Here is a 21,493-nt window from a genome sequence, read left to right as displayed (position 1 = left end):
CTGAGTACTAAGCAGTAGAAGAGCAGTTTTCGAAGCACGGACTTACTGGGACAGCTGACCCGGTGTAAGTGTGTGCGCGGGTTCTCAGGGATGGCAACACTGAAATGAAGATGGAGGGTGCGAGACAGATAGACAGCGGGGAATGGGAAAGGTGGTTCCAGGCGCAGCAACCGCACATGAAAGAGCCTAGGGAAGAGAGGGAAAAGAGAGGCCTGTGTAGAGAATTGTGACTAGCTCCCTATCATAGGGAGTAAACAGAAGAGGTGACAGGTGACAGAGGTGCTAAAGAACCACTCAGCCATGGCCTTACCACTCGGCAGCCTCGGTAAGAAGTTGGAATTCACTGTAGGGTGAATGGGGAGCTATCTGAAGGTTTCAGCAGGTGAGTGAGTGACTCAGCTTGGAAAGATCCACTCTGCCTAGTGTACTAAGTGGCTTGGAGGGGACAAGACTGGCAGGAGTTGGACAACTGCTGTAGGAAGGGGCAGTCCTCCCAGGAAGGGGGCGGGGGGAGTGGCAGAAGGACCAGCACATCTCAACCAGCAGGTGACTCACTGCAGTTGGAGTGACAGCACAGTCAGAGAAGGAGACGGCTCCTGGCTGTTTCCAGGACAGCTGTCTTATCTAGGAGTTCTAGTTATCCAGGAACTTCTTCTGTCCCTAGGGCCTCTCAGTGCTCTCCAGAGAGACACAGGGAGGGGAGGGAGAACAGAGCCAGCTCTTTATTTCTTCTCCAAGGTGGAAGCCCAGTGGAGTAGCAGGAGGGCAGGACAGTGATGAGGATTCTGATTTTCTACCTTGAACTTTGGAGGTACAGAAGGGTGTGCCCCAGGCTTGGCCAAACTATTCACGGCATAGCACTGCCAGCACAAAGGTATCGGAAAGTGGGTTCAGAAGTGATAAACCCAGTATAAAGAGTTTTCCACTAGATTTCAATCTTTCCAGTGCGTTTTTCCAGATTCTCAAGACATCTTTCTCCCTGTGCTTGCTGCATGGCCCAAGTAAAGTTTACATTAAAGTAGAGGAAAATATCTGATCTCATCTCTGCTTTGTGTTCAACTGGAGCTCATTTTAGCACAAATAAAGGCACAAAGGAGACCGCTCCCTCGTCTTCCTCCAAGACTCCGGATGTTGAGAATACCAGACCAGGAGGATACTGGAGGCAGATGAGGCTCTTCTGGGTACCCAGAATCCTCCTTGGTGAAATCCCAGTTGAGTCTAGGTGGATATATTAATTTTCTAGGGCTGCTGAAACAAAGTACCACAAATGTGGTGACTTAAAACAACAGAAATTTATTTTCTCACAGTGCTGGAGGTCAGAAGTCCAAAATCAAGGTGTTACCAGGGCCAAGCTGGCTCTGAAGGCTCCAGGGTAGGATACGTGCTTCCTTGGCAATCCTTTGCCTATAGATACGTCACTCCAATCTTTGCCTTTGTTGTCACATAGTGATCTCCCTGTGCGTTTGTCTCTTGCCGTCTTCTTGCAAGGACATTCTTAGAAGGACCAGTCATTTTGGATTAAGGGCTCACTCTATCCCAGTAGGACTTTGTTTTAACTAATTTTACCTGCAAAACCTATTTCCAAATAAGGTACCATTCTGGAGTTCTAGGAAGGATGTGAATTCGGCGGGGACACTACTCAACTCTATACAATAGGTAGCAGCAGGCTGAGAAACTGAGGAAGGCTGACACCAGGAATCTAGGCAGACCCACAGAGCAGGGCAGGATAAAAGAGCAAAGGTCAGTTATTCCGGGAACCAAAGACAGTCCTAAAACTAGGAGGTCATTCTGGAAGAAAGGACAGAGACTATTGATGCGTTCTACTGACCAAGGCACAAGCTGAGACAGGCTAATTCTGTAAAAGCCTGTGTGTGTGTGTACGTGTGTGTGTCTCCGTGTGTGTGCATGTGTGTGCGTCTACGTACATGTGCACGTACGTGTGTGTGCGTGTGTGCATCTCTACGTGTACGTGTGTGCTTGTACACGTGTGCGTGTGTACATGTGTGTATGTGTCTCCATGTGTGTGCGTGCCTACGTGTGCACATGTATGTGTGCGTGTGTGCGCGTTTGTGCGCGTGTGTGGGTTGTGTGTGCATGTACATGTGTGTGTGTGCGTGTGTGTGTCTAGGAGAGGCAGGGTGGCTAAGAAGTGGGAGGTAGCTGACAGAAGCAATGGGGGAGACAGTAATGGGCCACGACCCCTATCCAGTAGGAGAAAAACATTTTCAAGTGTTGGGTTTGGGGATAATGAAAATAAAACACACGGATTAGAAAACTTTTAGAGAATATAGAAAAGTAGAGGGAACAAAAACGTCAGCATTGGGCTTCCCTGGTGGCGCAGTGGTTGAGAGTCCACCTGCCGATGCAGGGGACACGGGTTCGTGCCCTGGTCCAGGAGGATCTCACATGCCACGCAGTGGCTGGGCCCATGAGCCATGGCCGCTGAGCCTGCGCGTCCGGAGCCCGTGCTCCGCAACGGGAGAGGCCGCAGCAGTGAGACGCCCGCGTTTGCTCCTAGTGCTCCCTCTACCCCCAGGTACAAAAATTGAATTAATACTATAACTACTTGATGGATCATTACTATCATATTTTTGTTTCCCTTCATACTTTACCCCCTATTCTCCCTCAGCCCCCAAAAAAGCACCCACTTCAATGTATTTAATGTATTTACACCGAATATTGTGGCATTCCCCCATGTGATATCAACACATTACAAATAACAGTTCCTAGAAAATTTTAGTGTCATGTGTCCTGAGGAAAACTTTTCCACTACCATCTTAGGTTGCAATGGTTGGGGGCCTGTGAATTGACTAACAAAAGACAGATTAACGGGAGAAAAGACCGAGTTTATTCACACGCACACAGAAGTGCATAAAAGAAGTAGCTCCCCAAACAGCTAAAGACAGGGGTTCATATACCAACCTAACAGGGTAAGGAAGAGGAGAAAAGGGTTTAAGGAAAAACAGGATGTTTAGGAAACACATGGGCTTTTAGGGATACAAAGGGAAGGCTTGAGGGCTCGTGAAGTTTGTTCTCATCCAGGTGGTCAGTCTCCTTTCTGGCTGTAAACCACGCCCCCAGCCCCTCCACAGAGGAGATTTATGGCAACTGTATTTTTGGGAGGCTCTCCTCAAGTTAGCAAAAGAAGTTTAGTTACTGTTTGTTCAGATGTTTTTAACTTAAAATAATCTTCATGTCATTTTGATGATTTTGAGAGTGCCTACACGTACTCATGAAAACTAAACCTCTGAGCCCCATCACAGAACTCCTGTGGACCAGTATGAGGTGAAGCTGGGCCCCAGGGACTAAGGAAGGGCCATGTGAAGAAGGGTTTCTGAGTCGTGCCCAGGGAGAGACAGATTTGCCTGTGTAGGGGAGGAATTTTCCCTCCACCTTTCTGAGTGCAGAGCTGAGACCCCTGTGATAAAGACTAACAAAAGAAAAACAAACACAAGTACAGAGAAGCACATATACCTTGTGTATACATGAGAAATACCCAGGGAAAAATGAGTAACTCTCTGAAGCGGCTTAGAATTCAGGATTAAATACCATCTAATAGGGAAAGGTATGGAGGATGGGGGCAGGGGTGCAGGCCTTTTATGGGAGAGTAAATGAATTTTAGGAAATACGAATGGGCGCGTAGAAGAATAGATGGGAGGTATGACAGTTTGTGACAAAGTCTGTCTGGGTATAGTACCTCCTCTCCTGTGACAAGAGCCCATCTTCCCTGGTTCAAGAAGCTCCCAGGGAAGGGATTTATGGCCATCAAGTTCCTTTTGGAGGATCTGTCTTGAGGCAGAAAGGGGCATTCAGAGAAAGCCTCTCTCTGCATTTGCTGTTTTTTCAAGTGTATCATGCAAACAGATGAGAGAACTCAGAGATGAGTAACTCAAAGGGGTAGTTAGAACTTGGGCTTATATAACATCGTAACAAAAGGATAAATTTTTAGACACATGACAAGACAACAGAAAAGAACTCTGAGCTTCTAAGGGCATCAAATTGTGGGAAGGTAAATATATGGGGAAACTAATGGTAGATGAGAGCTAGTTTTGACAAGGTTGTTGCCTAGATACCTCTGGTGCTGTCTCTGGGCTGGTAAGGGTCTAGAGTTGCCTCTGGTGATTAACATCTGTTTTTCTTGGTAGAGAGTGGAGGAGGGACACCCTTTACAAATTTATGCTCTGCTTTTAGCCAAATAGGAGAGGGCAGACAGCTTTTCTTGTATCTGCTTCTTCTTAATTGCCTTTAGCTCAAAAGAATCCTTATGACAAAGTGGCCCATTTTAGGGTGGCAGATTCTGCTACCCTTCAAGCCCATGACTTGTAAGAAGCTGGAAAATACCATAGCAGCTCTTGGATTCCAGGTAGAGTTCCATTTAGTACCCATTAGGAAAACTGAGAGAACTGCATTTGATTGCAAAGGGAAAAAAGTTTCCATCATTCAGAAATCTCGCTAGGCATTGATGAACTACTGTCTCTCTCTCCCTTTCTTTCTCATTTATAAACTATGTGATCAGTACCTACCGTAAGTGTTACACACTCAAACACAGTGTAGGGATAATAAACACTCTTTTAATATCCTGGCACAGGCTTCCTTTCAAAACGTGTATTACCCTAGCACTAGGAGGCCATGGACTTTTCCATCAGCTCTCAGTAAGACAGATCAGGTGGTATGGTACCGTCTGCACTCTTGCCGACCCCAGGAGCCTGGAGGAGTTGGGAGTACAGGCTCCGGTCACCGCAGATGCAGAATGGTATAAGGCCCAGGAAAAATAAGGAAACTAATCTTGTGTACCTAGTCCTAAAATTACAGTGATGTAAGAATGACTGAGGCTAAAATTTTCTAAATACTATCAATTCTCAAACAGAAAAGCACTCCCCAACTCCTTGGCAGCACAATTATCTTTCATATTATTATGTTCTTTCCATCTCCCATACCTACAGTGTGAAATTAATAATAATGACCTGTTCTTCTGGGCTGCAGAGCAGGTTTACTAATTACTGATGGATAAGTGCTTTGAACATTAAGAAGGGCCATGCTGAGAGGCTAAGCTTCTCTCTCTCTTCCTCTCTTCACCGCCCCCCACACACACATCCTGGAAATACAATACACTTCCATTTACAGTAAAACAGGTCCCTGGACCTGGGGCATCAGAATTCATGTTTGCATTTTGGGGAAGGATAGCACGCCTTTTACTGATACATGTTGAAGACCAAGGCTTTGCCTGTTGAGTTAATAGCTCTCTCCAGCTTCTCCTACATATACTTTGAAAGCAGTAGCTCAAGAATCTTTCTGATGACAAGCTCTCTTTCCTGGTGATTATTAATTTTGCTTAAAGTTTATTCTAAGAATTCACCTAATACCTTCCTGCAGCACATCAGAAACTTGACTTTTTTATGTGCTTAAACCTGATATTTTAAAGTAAGCATGGAGATGAGAGCCAGGAAATGTGGAAAAAATGTTTTAATTTGGCTTAGAAAAACTAGGAGCAAGAGTTTATTTCCCCAAATGGTATTCCCTCTAAGATTACAAAAGTAGAAAGCAGATTTTAAACACAGGGTTGGATATTTTCTTTACCTAAAGCAAATATGTGAGGAGTGTGCTCACGGTAGTCAGATTTCAGAGATTACTTGAGGGAACTAAATAGCTTGGAGCCTTGTGGTCACACTCTGCCCAGGGCACAGCATATGTCACACAGGTGATTTGCCACCATAAAAGACGATCCTCGGGGGCAATGCTAGCATGGGGGGCGCTGAGTGAGGAGACCCGGGGCTCCACCGGGAACTGACTTGTGACCTTGGCTCAGTCACTTTACTTCTCTGCAGCTCATCTTCCTCATGCATAAGACCAGGTACTTTTACTAACAATCCCTTGTTGAGTCCCCACTTCTCTAGGCCTTTCTGCTTCTCATTTCTACAGGGCATTTTCATAAACAACATCTAAGCTGAGATTTAAGAAGAGATGATTATTCCCATTTTACAGTTGAGGAAACGGACTGAGAATGGTTAAATGGTTTTCAGCAAATGGTGGTCTTCTTTCTGTGTGCCAGATACTGTACTAGGTACTAGGTCTACAAGTGTGGAAGAGACCTGAACTCTGTCCTCAAAGCAATGGGAGAGACTGGAGTGTTGAGGGATAAATACAACATAGTAGAGTAGGAGCAATATGCTATGAGAACACAAAGAAGAGCGCAGCAAACTGCCTGGTGATGTGAGACAAGGGTTCCTGGAAAAGATGATATTCTGAAGTGGTTCTTGAAGGATGAGTTTGGCAAATGGAGAAGGGAAAGAAAGACATAAAGGCAGACAAATACCATGTGCAGAGGCGTGAACGGCCCAGTGTTCTTGGTGGACAGGTGCAGCTGGATGGGTTTAAGGGAAGGGGGCTAATCTTAGGGAAGTACATTGAAATATGGTAATAAAGATGCATGGATTTTATCCCGTAGCTTTTTAACCAAGGCGATAGTGGTTTGGCATCAGGGTAGAAGGAACTGTTGTCGGTAAACAGTCCAATCAGGAGGCTAATTCAAAAGCCTAGAGACCAAATTCTAAGGACTTGAATTAAGATCACGACTGTGAGTGTGGGCAGTAGGGCTCAGACAGTAGAGACTGTTTAGATCAGAATCCATAGATCTCGGTAACTAATTGGCAAAGACAAAGATGAACCCAGGACTTCTACCTTAGGAGGCTGAGTGGATGGGGACTCTATTTCCTGAAGCAGAAAGCAGAACATCGGGTTTGGATGTTTGGAAGACCCATGTGTTCAGCTTGGGGCATGCGGGGTTTGAAGTGTGTGCGGGACTTACCAGTGTAGATGACCACTTGGCAGTTGGATATTGAAATCTGCTCCTTAGAATACAGGTTGGGGTTGGAGGTAAAAACCTGGACTCATCAGCACACGGGTAACAATGGAAGCTGTAGAGAGAAATGAAAGCATATCAAAGCCTCGGTCTCTCTCTTTTTATATTTTTACAAAACAGCTTTAAGTCCTACTTCCAAGTGTTATTAAGTCATTCTTTGGAGAAATCAGTCAAAAAACTAGAATCTTATTTTCCTGATTAGATTTGAACTTATTTAGATGCAATCACTTACTCATCTTTTACCCGTGTCTTCCGGGACTTTTAGAAAGTCAGTGCAGTTTGCTATGCACAAGATAATGAGCCTTGAACAGGCAAGTCTGGCTCCAAGACCATCTCTGAGAGCCAAGAATAGACCCCCATTCGCACCTCCTAGATCTGTTCCCTGGTAGCCACACACCAGCACTTACTTGTGCCTCAGCTTCCCATAAATAAAATTCTTGAATCAGAGTATATGTATGGTCATTTTATGCACCATTTATCAAGTCCTATAATGTGGCATGCCCTGGGCTGAGATATACAAATTAATGAAGTTAATTAGTCAAGTATGAACGTGTCAAAAATACAGAGAGCACTTTGACAGGTCTGCTGGACCCTAAGAATAAAATGCAGTGGGGGTCCAAGCATGAAACAGTGGATTTCCCCAGGGATATCAGGAAAGCCATCCTGGAGTTACCTTCCGCCTGGTCTTAAGAAGAGTAGAGGTTCTTAGAGGAAGTAAAGAGGAGCATCAGTCCAGACTTGGGAACACAACGGACAAAGGCACTGAGGTGAAAAGAACGGTGTATGCTCTTTTGATCAGAGAAATCATAAGTACTGATTTGCCTAATTTGGTTTTGGGGTTTTGTTTTATAATTAGCAGGGCTCTACATTTTTTTAATTCCTACCTTGCCATCTAGTCATTAGCCCCTCTTAATCAATAGCATTTTTCAGCAATCACAAGTAAATTAAAAAAAAAATATTTCTATACATATGCTGTGCTATAATTACTCTTTAAAAAAAGTTTCCTGAACATTTACTATTCTGAATCTATAATCAGGTGAATCATGACATAATCCTCTGGAAGGGTATGTTATCTGCTAATGCCAATTCTAAATTAGTGTTTCTCTGAAATGTTTTCACAATATACGGTAAGTACAAATAAGATGCATAGGTCATATTTGCTCTGAATCTCATTTTGGATCTCCTTTTAATTTGATGTTTAAAAACAACAAAGTTATTAGATATCAAGTAGACAAGACTGCAGTCCTGGCCAAGACAGCACCAAGGGTGAATACTCCTCTCCAACACTGAGATTTAAGGGTTTAGCAAATTCACCCAAAGGAAAACAGGCAGGTTTAAACATCATAACTCACTCAAATTTTTTTGCTTATATTGGTAAATGTGCAATTAATGTAGAAAATGAAACTTTATAAGAAAAAGAAAATTCACCTATAATCCCATCAGATACTACCATGTTATAATCCCATCAGATACTAATTTCCTTCCAGTGTTTGACGTCCAAAGCACACCACATACTGAGTCCTTGCTTTCCTTCTGTACCTTAAATCCTGCTGGTACTAAAACTTAAATGTATCCCCAATCCATTTTCATCCCTGCATCCTTACCACCACTCTTCTTGATCAGATGATCACAAGAGCTTCCACCACATAGGTGAAGCTGTCCTCCACATAGGGCCAGAAGGATCCCACTGAAGTGCAAATCAGACCGTGCCTTTCTCCCACTTAAAAAGCTTTGGTGCCTCCCCACTGCCTGTGGAATGAAGTTCAAGCTTATTATCATGGAAGACAAAACCTTCCATGGCCCTCCATGGTCCTGTCTACTTCCCCAGACTCACCTTCTGCTGCCCTGTGCCTCTACTTGCAGAGTTTCCTGTATATTCATATAGCATGTTTTTTGTGCTTTTGTTTATGCTATGTCCTCAACTTGGAATACGCTTCCTCCACTTCTTGAACTCGGTAACTCTGATTTATCCCTCAAGATCCAGTCACAACTTATTTTCTCCAGGGCAACTTCCCCGAATACCCAGGCAGGGCTAAGAGCCCATCTTTGATGATGATGTCCCGAAGCACTCAGCCTACTTCTGTCCCTTTATCATTCAGTTATTGCCACAATGATGTTGTGTAACAAACCACCCCAAAACGCAGCAGTCTACATGTCAACATTTATTGTCAGGTTCACAAGTCTTTGGGTCAGAGGAGGAGGCTGCTCTACATGTCTTATTCTGGGATCCAGGCTGCATGGACAGTGGAAACCAAGGGCACTCCAAGGGCAGAGGTCAGAACTCCCACAGAGACAAGGGAAAATACATGGTGCCTCTTAAGCCCTAAGTTTAAGGGTCACACACTGTAATTTCATGAACTAAAGCAAGTCCATGACCAAGTTCCCTACCAATGGGGAAGGAGGTGTGCTCGTCTCAAGGAGATGCGGAAGGAAGAAGGAAACATCTGCTAAACAAGGAGCTCATCTAACACAGTGCTCACGTCATAAATGGTAACTATCTTTCCAGTTGCTTGGTCCAAAAACCTCATTCATCCTTAACTCTTCTCTTCCTTTTTCTTGATGTCCAATCCATCAATAAATCCTCTTGGCTCTATCCTTCGAAGACTTCTAGAATTGTATACTTCTCTCCCCCTTGAGCACTTACTTTTCTGGTCCAGGCCACCTTCATCTCTCCCTTGGATAATTGCAACAACCTCTTACTGGGGCTTCAGGCTTCTGCTCTTGCCCCTTACAATTCATCCCATCCCAACAGCCAGGGTGATCCCCTTCAAGCATACACCAGATCCTGCTAACGCCGCTTCTTGAAACCCTCCAGTGACTCCCTATCTCACCAGAGAAAAAGCCACAGTGCTACAAGTGCCTCTTAGGGCTTTGGCCATCTGTCTCCTGCAGTTGCTCTGGCCTCACCTCTTCCCTCGTTCTCCTCTTCACCCACTCTGCCCCAGTAGTTGGCCTCTTGCTGGTCCTCAGAAACACCAGATGCTCTCCCTCTTCTGCTTTGCACTCTTCTCCCACTTTGTACCAATGACCCTCTGTCTGGAGCGCTCCTTCCTCATATATATCTACATAGATAGCTCCCTCCTTCACCAACTCTCTGTACAAAATCACCTCTTCAGGGAGTTCCTGCCTAACCACCAATGTAAAACAGAAACCTGAAGTCCCCAGGCCCCCAGTAAAACATAAGCTCCACGAGGGCAGGGAGTCTGTTTTGCTTATGGCTGTATTCAAAGATTGAGAACAGTGCCTGGAACAGGGTGGGAACTCAATGACTGTTGAATGAGCGGCCAGCACTGCCATATAATATTAGAACAACCGGGTTACGTCTAGTCTCACCATGGGTAGGCAATGACCACATCTCACTTCTCCTTGCATCTCCAGTGCTGGGCACAGCTTCTAGGACACAGAAAGCACAGTAAGCACAGGCTGAACTGGCTGGAACATTTTGTAAGGATGGATTACTGGAAAGCACTCAAGCTTTCCATCTAACAGACTCTTACTGTTTCTACTGCTTGCCAACTGGGTTTATTTGGAAGGTAATGTTTTCCCAGGAATTACTATGAGGCTGAGTGTAAAGAAACGCAGGTCTAATGGGCAAGAGACCACGCCTGCCTTAATCCTCATTTATCTCCAGGGTGCTAGCACAGTGCTCGGCATGGGGTAAATGCGCTATTCATTTTTGTTGATTAAATGAATAAATAAATGAATACATGAGTTCTTTTATGAGCCAATCCACGGACCAAAGTGGCTTAGGTGTGCTTGTGGACGAAAGCTTTGGAAGGATCGAGGAACAGAGAGTTAGTTGTTAACTCAGCATCACTCTGCAGCTGTACAGTATGCCTCAGCTCCAACACAGCAAACAGACCCAAAAATCATGCTTGCTAAAAGCCAGTGCACCATGAACAGCAGTCACCGTGCTGCCCCCCTTTGGAATTCAGATGGCAAAAGCAATGCAGCCTCATCCCACCACTCTCAGTTTCTCTGTGTATCTGAGCTGCAAGGTGTCCCAGCCACCGCAGGGGGAAATTCTGCAGACCCTCTGCTTCCCACCCATTCCCATAACTTCTCACCATGAAGACAGTGATCCTGCATGGGGGAGGGGGACCTGTTACAGAATAGAGGTGGATGGCCCCTTGGTGAAAGTCATAAGACTGAAAAGGATGTGGGGGGAGTGGACAGACTGGCACTTAAATAAGAGGCTTAGGGCCTTGGGAGCAACAGGAATGGCACATCCCATTAGGGATGACTTCCCCCAACATTCTGATGCCAACGCACCTGCTGGTAACTTAGAGCGCGGGGCAAACTCAGCTCTCTGGGCTCAGCCAGTCTTACTCCCTGCCCCTGGGTGTGGATACACAGGGTATTGCCTCACACGGTTTCAGCACCTTTGACTCTTAGCAACAGGCCCTCATCTCTCTCTTCCTCTTCACCGGGAAGGACCCTGAACCTGCCCCTTCAGGGTCGCGCTCAGGGTTTTAGAGCACGTGCCAGAGCAGTTGGTATTTTTATCAGATGAGCACTTCCCAGTGTTAGAATTATGGAATGTGGAGTCAGCCATACTCAAGTTCAAATCCCAGCTGCCACTGAAGTCTCTGGGCCTCAGTTCCCCTCTCTATAAAGAGGAATGATAATTGTATCTACTTCCTAGGTTTGTCATGAGAATTCAATGAGCTAAATATGTAAAGCATTCACTCCAGGGTCTGGCACATAGTAAGCATTCAGTAAATAATACCGCAGTAGCAAAAACTGTAAGACTCATATGCTTTAACACTGTCTCCCAGTGTTGGTCTCCCAGACCAACCAATCATGCTTAGGTCGACCCCATGCGGGGGTAGGACAGGAAGGCAGGGGAAAGGTGGGGCTGCTTCTATGTAAGCAAACCATGGGGCCTCCTGAGGGTCCCTCCTTCTCTTGCAACTCACACCTCCTGGCTAATTTCCTGAGTCACAGCTTTGAGCAATCCCTCTACCATGGAGCACTGACCTGTGGTTGACAGAGTTATGTGTGAGAAAGAGAGAGAAAGGGAAAGGAGAAGGAGATAGAGAGAGAGACAAAGACAGAGAGTGTGCAGAGCGAGGGAAGAGAGCCCTGGAGCCTCCAGGGAGGCCTGGAGCTGTCAAGTGCTGGGGTGGGGCAAGGTTCACACAGGCAGACCTGCCTTCCTGTGTCTGTTCCCTGTGGTTCCAGCTGAAAAAGCAGAAAGCTGAGGAAGGGCTCTTCTGGGAGCTCAGCAAATGAGAACCAAGCAGCATCTTTAATCTGGATAAGGATGTGCAGAGTGTATGTGAATTCCTCTCTGGATACATGAGCGTGTTCGTGTTTATTTAATTATGAGAAGTCATGTAAAACGCTGGATAATGTGCATAACCTACGCGAAACCATCTGTGGGTAAAGTAGCTGATACCCATCACAGTCCACCCGTTGGTGAATGTTCTCTGCCCTCTGGGCCTTTGCACCTGCCAGCCCCTCTTCCTGGAACGTCCATTCCCTGTTACTCTCCTCCCCACACCTGCCTCGCCCCTGTTAGCTTCTACCCATCCTCAGGGCTCACGCTCTGCCTCCTCTTAGAAGTCCCCCATATTTGTAGCTGGGTGGCATATCCCAAGACACTTATGTCACCCTGTGGTCCTTACCTAGTCACTTGTCATTCTCTCTAGCAAGACCCTGAGTTCCTCAGAGGCAAGGATGGTATTTTATTTAGGTCTCTATCTCCACTGCCCGGCACACAGTGGGTGCTCAAATATACCTGCTGAATTAGAATAAAATACTCGAGTTGCTCATCTGTCTCCTTGAAAGGCAGCCTCTATTCTCCTTAGGCAAGCCTCTGAATCCATCAGAGGGGACTTGTTATAAAACCAACAAGCAGAGCAATCCATTACTTCTGGGACTTCACAGCGTCATGGTGATGGCTTAAGGAGCCCCTTAACGATGTCAGTAGCTGCCAATTAAGTAAACCAAAAATCGGGATGGAAGCCAAAGTATCAACAGAGACACTGTCAACACTGCCTGGCTAAGAAAGGCGGTGCAGTCACCTGCAGATTCAGCTCAGCACCCAGGGGCCTGCACCTTCATTGTGAATTATCAAGGACTCTGCTCCAATGCCCTGCTCCAAGCTTCTGTCCTGCTACCTGCACCTTCCACCTGAGGAATGATACAGGTGAAGCTGCAAAATTAAATCCAACCATGGGTGTGTCTGCTTTGTTAGAAATGGCACTTGAAGACCAACACCCTGAAAGAGACAAATTTTCCATGTTTACACTCTCTGCTAACCTACAAGCCACATGTATCTTAATATTGGCTGATACCTGTCACATACTGCGTTAAGCAACTTATATGGATTATCTTATTTAGTTCACAACAACTCCATGAGGCAGAAAACAGTATAATCCCCAGTATACAGGTTAAGCTAGAACACAGAGGAAGCTTAAGTTATACACGCAAACACAAAGAGTATGCAGCAGAGCTGGGATTTGAACTCGGACACTCTGATTCTAGCGCCCAACCAAACACTAATCACCCAGTCATCTCTCTCATGCAAAGACTGATCAGCCCCGTCCCAAGAAATTCTAAGATCACCAATGGCTCATATACAATCATCCTTCCCAAATTCTGAAACACTCAGGACACAGAGAACCCATTAGGAAATGCAGGGAGTAAGTCTAGGATGGATAAGGGAAGGCCTCCTGCAGAAGCCAAAGTATCAACAGAGACACTGTCAACACTGCCTGGCTAAGAAAGGCGGTGCAGTCACCTGCAGATTTTACAGATAATAAAGTCAAGGAGGGAGGGAGTAACCAGTGTCAGAGTTTGAGAGTCACGCCTTTGAGAGGGTCACTGGAGCAGGGAGCCAGCCCTACCCACCCCACCCTGGGGTCAGAACCCTGGACTCTGAGGACCTAGGGGCTGTGTAAATCCCCCTGGGAAAGCCAAGGCAAGAAACGCTGGCTAGCTGATTCATGTGCTGGACTTGAACCACCTTTCTTGGATCTGAGCTCCTAAATGGAAATTAAACACTGAAGGATATTTGCCTTTTATGATCCTCCGGAGCCCGGGCTTATTTATATGGTGAAGGTTAATGAAACAATCAAGTGTATGCATGAAAGCTAAAACATGGATTGAAACTCTTCAATTTTCATCTGCAATAATGAGCACTAGGCTCAGGTTCTTACCCTGCATTTCACATCCATTAATTATTTCAGTGACTCCAGTTACAATTAACAAGGATCCAGCCATGTGTGTTAAATCTTAACATTCAGTTTTCTCATCCATCAGCTGAGTGGGAGATGTGCAGAAGGGAGGGGTGGAGGGCAGGATGAGGCTCTGAAGTCCTTTCTTGGCTAAACTGTACTGATCCAGACCTATGTGCCCAACACATGCCATGCACTTCACCTGCTTTACCTCACTAAATCCTCACAATATAATTTCAGTAATTGTTTTAAACTCTCTTATGTCATTGCTGCCTCCCAGGTAACCCCTCAGAACCTGCACTTGATTCTCCACAAGGCTCCTCGTATGCCCCGCTCTGTCCTCACACCCTGCTTCTTCATCTCCAGATACGCTCCTACTTCACCCTCCAAAAAGCATAGTCTCCCCTCAGCAAAACCCCCCGTGTCATTGCCCCCTCCTCTTAGAGATGCGTCACCTTCTTGCTCTTTCTGCAGACAGGCTCCCCTAAGGACACACTTCCCCTGCAGTCCTCCCAGGCGGGGGGCTGGCTTTCCTCTCACAGTCCTCATACCACTGGGCCCAGAGAAGGCGGGGAGGGAGCACATATCTCTCTTGCTGTTCCTTATGACTTCCAGACCTTTCTCCTTCTCTCCTCCCTAAGAACACTGAGTTCTGAACCATATTTCATCAGACTATGTCACCCATAATTCCATATCATTGGAATCTGCAACAATGGGTCAATCCCTGTCATTTCTCCATGGTTTTAGTTACTGCTATTTAAATTCTTGATACTTTAATATATACACAGACCATCCTTTAACGCCCTGACTCAGTTTTATGAGCTCATCTCCTCCAGTGGTCTTACTTTAGTCACGATGAGCCTACCTGAGCCTATACCTGTCATGATCAATAAATGCAAACTCTCCATAATCTCTGGCTACTAGCTCAAATTTTTATATCTCCCTCTAATATCCCAACTCTGTCAATCTTTTGCCTACCCCCAAGACTTCCAACTCACTAATCTAACCATCTTTTTTCAATAGACCTTATATTTTAGAGCCGTTTTAGGTTCACAGCAATATCGAGCAGAAGGTACAGAGTGTTACTATATACTCCCTGCCCTCACACACACATAGCCTCCCCCATTATCAGCATCCCCCATCAGAGTGGAACACTTGTTACAACTGATGAACCTACACTGACACATCATTAGCAGCCAAAGTCCATACTTTATATTAAGGTTCACTCCAGGTTTTATACATTCTGTGAATGTGGGCAAATGTATAATGACATATATGTACCATTGTGGTATCATGCAGAGTAGTTTCACTGCCCTAAAACCCCTCTATGTCCACCTATTCATCCTTCTCACTCCCCAACCCCTGGCCACTGTGATCTTTTTACTATCTCCATAGTTTGGCCTTTTCCAGAATGTCATATAGTTGGAATCACACAGTATTTTTTAGCCTTTTAAATTGGCTTCTTTCACTTAGTTATATGCATTTAAGGCTCCCCCATGTCTTTTAATGGCTTGATAGTTCACTTCTTTTTAGCACTGAGTAATATTCCACTGTCTGGATGTACCACAGTTTATTTATCCATTCACCTACTGAAGGACATCTTGCTTGCTTCCAAATTTTGGCAATTACAAATAAAGCTGCTATAAACATCCGTATGCAAGTTTTTGTGTAGAGATAGTTTTCAACTCCTTTGGGTAAATACCAAGGAGCACGACTGTTGGATCATATGGTAAAAGTATATTTCATTTTGTAGGAAACCACCAACTTTATATTTAAAGTGGGTTTCTTGTAGACAACATATAGCTGGGTCTTTCCACATTCCTTCTTCCCTGGAAGTCTTGCCTCCCTTCATACCAGCCTCAATTCCATGGACTATCATTACAATCTCCCCCACATACATGTCAGTTCCTCTGCCTCTCTCTTGATTTCTTCTATCTTTTGGCAAAAAAAATAGAATCCTGGTAAAATCGAATTGTCTGCTGGAATGTGGTTATAGAGAATCAACCACATTAGCTGGTCTCATTTTAAATGTCTAACCATGAATTTCAAATGGGCTCTTACTGTTCTTCAGCAATAATATCCTGTCTCCTTAATCAATTCACTCTTAAATCTCCCTAAAATCTATTTCAGACCTCTTCTCCTCAAACTTCCATCACTTTCTCCCCAATTCTTACTCTCAGCTGACAATTTTTCTTCCTATTTCACTAGAAAAGAAATTGAAACAATAGAAAGAAAACGTCTACAGAGTCCTACCACCAATGCATCCATCTACTAGCATCCTCACTCACATACTTGACCTTCCCTCCCACCACAGATAAACCGCATGTGATTCTATCCAAATTCATTCCTCTATTTATACACTATACCTAATCTTCTGTCATATACACTGTTGAATTACTGGATTCATACAATGATATACTGATATCATATACAATGACCAGCATAATTAGCTACTGGAAAATTCCCAGCAACATAAAAAATATTATGGTTTCTCCCATAAGGAGAAGGAGGGAAAGAAGGAAGGGAGGAAGATTGAGAGAGAAGAAAAGAGAAAGCTTCTCTTGACTCCACTTCTCACACCAGCTACTTATCCATTTCTCTGCCTTCCTGTTTAATAAAACTCCTCAAAACTCCTCTCTGTCTGTATTACTGGCTTCAATTCTTCTCTCTCTTCCCATTCTTTAATCCTCACCAGTCACACCCTCCACTCCAAACTGCTCCTATCAAGGTGATCAATGACCTCCAAGTTGCTATATCCAATGATCAATTCTCTGTCCTCCTCTTATTTGGGAAAAATATTATACTATCAGCTTTATAAGGTAACTGTGACCATTTAATGAAATACTACAATGCTTAGAAAACTTTTATTGTGATCATTTCTTTAAAACTCAGTCTAAATGTCAAAAACAGAAAACTTCCTAGGTTTACAGCATGCACACATATGTTGATTTATCTCCGTTTGTATTTCAGTTGCAGCTTTCAATAAACACTCCTTCCCCATAAGTGGGTCTCTGAAGGGAAGAGAGAGGTGTGTGGATTTGAGGCCCACACTCTTTTTCAATCTAATTTCTAAGGTCTCCATGGAGGAATAAGTGTTAATTATCCTGTATTGTGTGGGTGTCTCCACAGCATCAGTCTGAGAAATTCATTTAACTTTGACCAATCAGAATAATGAGCTTCTCTCTCTCTCTTCTGATTTAAGTTTGTCAGTAGCTTTGAAAAAGTTTGAGAATTGGGGTTTTTAACCAAAGTCAAACAAACTAATAATTTCCTAAAATTGGTGTTGTCAAAACAATAGCTTCAGCACCAAAAATTCAAGGTACCAAAATAACATGTTAGATCATTTTGGTCTGTCTTCTGTGTTAAAGCCAGAGATTCATCTCAATAATAAGTGAGTTTGTGAAATGTATGGACCAAAAGGAAAGGGAAGAAATTCTGGGCCAATCAAAAATCAAAGAATCTCTGTTAATATCTGTGTTGAGCAGAGCACAAGAAATAAATGGTGAATGAATATTCTAAAAACTGTTCAATACACTGACCAAATAAAACACTCTGAGCAAATAAGTTTGGGTTGAAAGCCAGCAAAAATTTGTTAGCAACATTTCGTTCCTAGAAATAATACTTTGTAAATCTTCAAACCAATGTAAAAGCATCTAAATGACCATTTTATTAGTCATATTAATAAATGCTTCTAAGCTTAGGTGTTCCAGAGTAAACAATCCATATGTGCAAACAAAATGTTTACCTACATAGAAAATTCCAAAGAATCTACAAAGCACAGGTAAGTGAGTTTAGCCAGGTCATAGGATATAAGGTTAACATACAAAAATGAATATTTCTATATACAGTAATGAATAATTAGACACCAAACATTTTAAAAATATTTCCAATAGTTAAAAAGTGAAATATTTATACAAGTCTTACAAAACATATGTAGACTCTAGAGGCTGAAAGCTATAAAACACTAATGCAAGCAATCAAAGAAGACCTAAATAATGGAGAGATACACCATGTTCATGGTTTGGAAGATTCAACACAGTTAGGATGTCAGTTCTCCCCCAAACTATATATAGACTTAACATAATTCCAATAAAATTCATAGCAGAATTTCTTGTAGATATGAACAAGCTTATCCAAAAATGAATATGAAAAAGAAAGGAATGAGAAAAGCCATAACTACTTTTTTAAGAATGGTAAAGTTGGAGGACTCAAAGTACCTCATTTTAAGACTTAACAAAGCTATAAAAATAAAGATAGTGGGTGTTACTGAAAAAATAGATATACAGATCAAGGAAACAGAATAGAAAGCACAGAATTAAACCCATACAAATATGGTCAACAATTTCTGACAACTGTGCAAAAAAAACTTGATGGAGTAAGAAGAATAATTCAACAAATGAGGCTGGAACAAATAAATATCCATGTGCTATAAAAGGAACCCTGACCTGTACCTTACACCTTACGTAAAAGTTAACATAAAATGGTTCGTAGACCTAAATATAAAATGTAAACTATAAAACTTCTAGAGGACAACACAGGAGGACACATCTGAGACCCTGTGTTAAAAAAGATTTCTTAGCTTATGACACCAAAAGCATAATCATAAAATAAAAAGTGATAAATTTGGACATCACCAAAATTTAAAACTTCTATTTTTTGAATGATACTGTTAAGAGAATGAAAAGATAAGCCACAGACTGAGAGAAAATATTTACAAACCCTACCTCTTACAAAGGAATTATATCCAGAATATATATAAGAACTCTCAAAACTCAATAACAAGAAACTCAGTTTTTTAAAAAAACTAAGAAAGGATTTGAACAGACACTTCATCAAAAAGATACAAAGATGGCAAATAAGCACATAAAAAGACGCTCAATATCATTAGCCATTAGGGGATGCAAATCAAAACCACAATGAGATACCACAACACAGAAAATAAATTGACCGCGGAGAGAACATGGAGCAGCCAGAACTCTCATAATTGGTTGGTGGTAATTGGCAGCTCTTCTAAAATTAAACATATACTTGCTATATACTCAGCAATCCCACACTTAGATATTTACCCTGGAGAACTAAAAACTTATCTTCACACAAGAACCTGTACATGAATGTTTATAGAAACTTTAGTCATAATTGTCAAAAACTGGGAATAACCAAATCCTTCAATGAGTGAACGTATAAACAAACTGATACGTGCATGCAGTAGATGTGAAATAAAAAGAGATGAACTATTAACACACACAACAATATGGATGAATCTCAAAGGAATTATACTGAGTGAAAGAAGCCAGTCTCAAAAGATTATATACTATATGACTCCACTTATATGGCATTCTGGAAAAGGAAAAACTCTAGGGCCTCTTTGTTCCATGCCCAGCACAGCTACAGCTCACGGTCCCAAGAAGCACTGCAGCATGTAGCAGCTTCAAAGCCCTGAGTCTGGACAAACTGACTTGTCTGCTAACTCTGTGTCCATCCAGCAGTCCCCACAAGCTAAGAATGGTGGTCCCTTGTCACTTTCTTTAAGAAGAGACTTGAGTATGCCCTAACAGGAGATTAAGTAAAGAAGATGTGCATACAGCAGTTCACTGAGATGGATGGCAAGGTCCATACTGATATAACCCACTCTGCTGGTTTTTTGGATATCATCAGTACTGACAAGACTAGAGAAAATTTCCACCTGACTATCACACCAAGGGTCACTTTGTTGTTCACTGTATTACTCCTAAAGAGGCCAAGTGTAAGTTGTGCAAAATGAGAAAGATCTTTGTGGGTACAAAGAGAGAGCTCTCATTTGGTAAGCTGTGATGCTGACACTACCCACTACTCTGATCTCATCAAGGTGAACGTCATTCAGACTGACTTGGGGACGGGCAAGAGTACAGATTTAATCAAGTTCAATACTGATAACCTGCGTGTGGTAACTGGCGGTGCTACCCTGGGAAGGACTGATGTGATCACCAGAGATGAAGAGAAGTGAACAAATTCAGAGTATATTTTTAATATATGGATTAGACATGAGCGAGAGAGAGAGAGAAGAATCAAGTGTTTCTCCAGCATTTTGTGTTCTCCTCTCCAAGGGCCAGTCTTGCTCCCAGTCCAGTAACTAAAAACCACAGAAAGCAAGAGGTCTAGAGTTTGAAATCAGTGGTCAAACTAAGGTGGGAACTAATTAAAATTACCATTTACAGGCTTTATTTTTATTATCAATTTTTATTTATTTAGGTTTTTATTTATTGTGTTATTTGTGTCATTTCCTGTTAACTGCACTAAGCATTTTACATTGTTTTGGTATTGATTCTCCCAATCATTACATGGTATGTATAGTATTACAGATTAAAAACTGAGCTGCAGAAGAGTTACATGGCTTGTTCTATTTCCCACAACTGACAAGTAGTAAAAAAGAAGTTCAAACTCCAGGTCTTTCTGACTTCAAAACCTGTGCACTCATCTACTACACTACAGAATCTGCTGGGTATTCAAATATCCATATCCCAGCCCACCCTTTATTTCTCCAAGTTAGTTGAGAGTCAGCCCCAATTAAGTCTCTAGTTTCAAGTGTGCTAAGTAGAAGGGAACACGCTGCTCACCAAGAGGAGGAAACATGGTGAGAGGGAAGAGAACAGGATTTGGGTCAGACCGACCTGTCTTGAATCTTGGCTCTACCACTTAGTCGCTATGTCATCTTAGACAAGTACACTGCTCCAATAGATTCAACAAGCATTTACTGAGTGCCTATCATGTTCCAGGAAATAGTCTAGGCTCTAATGATATATTTGTGAACAAAACAGCAATGATTCCTGCCCTTGAGAAGCTTACATTCTAGTGAAAGATATGGACAATAATTATAATAAATAACATGTATGGATGTCATATAGTCATAAGTACTATGAAGAAAAAAAAGCAGGAAAGGGTGATTGCAAATGGAGAAGGGTTACAATTTTTTAAAGACAGTCAAGGAAGTCTTCTGAGAAAGTGACATTTGAGCAAAGACTTGAAGGAGTTAAAAGAGTTGTTCATGTAGATACCTGGGGAAAGAGCATTCCAAGTAAAGAGAATAACTAGTACAATGGTCTAGTCCATGCCAACTGTGTTTGAAGAATAGCAGGGGGGTCAGAGTGGCTGGAGTGGACTGAGGGAGGAAGAAAACCACAGGAAATGAAACCAGTGAGAGAATGGAGAGGCTAGATAATATATGTCCTTATAGGACAGTATAATGAAGCCACTTTTACTCTGAGCGGATGGGGAGCCACTGGAGGGTTTGAGCAGACCAGTGCCATGACCTGACTACTTTTCCTGAATGTCTGACTGATGTATGGAGAATAGACTATAGAAGACCAGGATAGAATCATAGAATCAGGGAGGCCAGTTAAGAGTCTCTTGGTTAGTCCAAGCAAGAGATGATGATGGCTTAGACCAAGGTAGAAATAGTAGAATTGGTGAAAAG

The 21,493-nt window shown here is 43.0% G+C and overlaps 1 protein-coding gene and 1 pseudogene across 1 annotated transcript in view; both read left to right on the top strand.

Annotated features, from left to right (window-relative positions):
- TRPC7 (transient receptor potential cation channel subfamily C member 7) overlaps positions 1-21,493 on the top strand; it is a 142,278-nt gene that overhangs the window by 26,713 nt on the left and 94,072 nt on the right. The window lies entirely within an intron of this gene.
- Positions 19,416-20,026, top strand: LOC136121635 (small ribosomal subunit protein eS4-like; annotated as a pseudogene).

The sequence above is a fragment of the Phocoena phocoena genome, chromosome 3, assembly GCF_963924675.1.
Source record: "Phocoena phocoena chromosome 3, mPhoPho1.1, whole genome shotgun sequence".
Classification (NCBI taxonomy): Eukaryota; Metazoa; Chordata; class Mammalia; order Artiodactyla; family Phocoenidae; genus Phocoena; species Phocoena phocoena.
The sequence above is the reverse complement of the archived record's forward strand: the minus strand, read 5'-3'. Positions and strand labels throughout refer to the sequence as shown.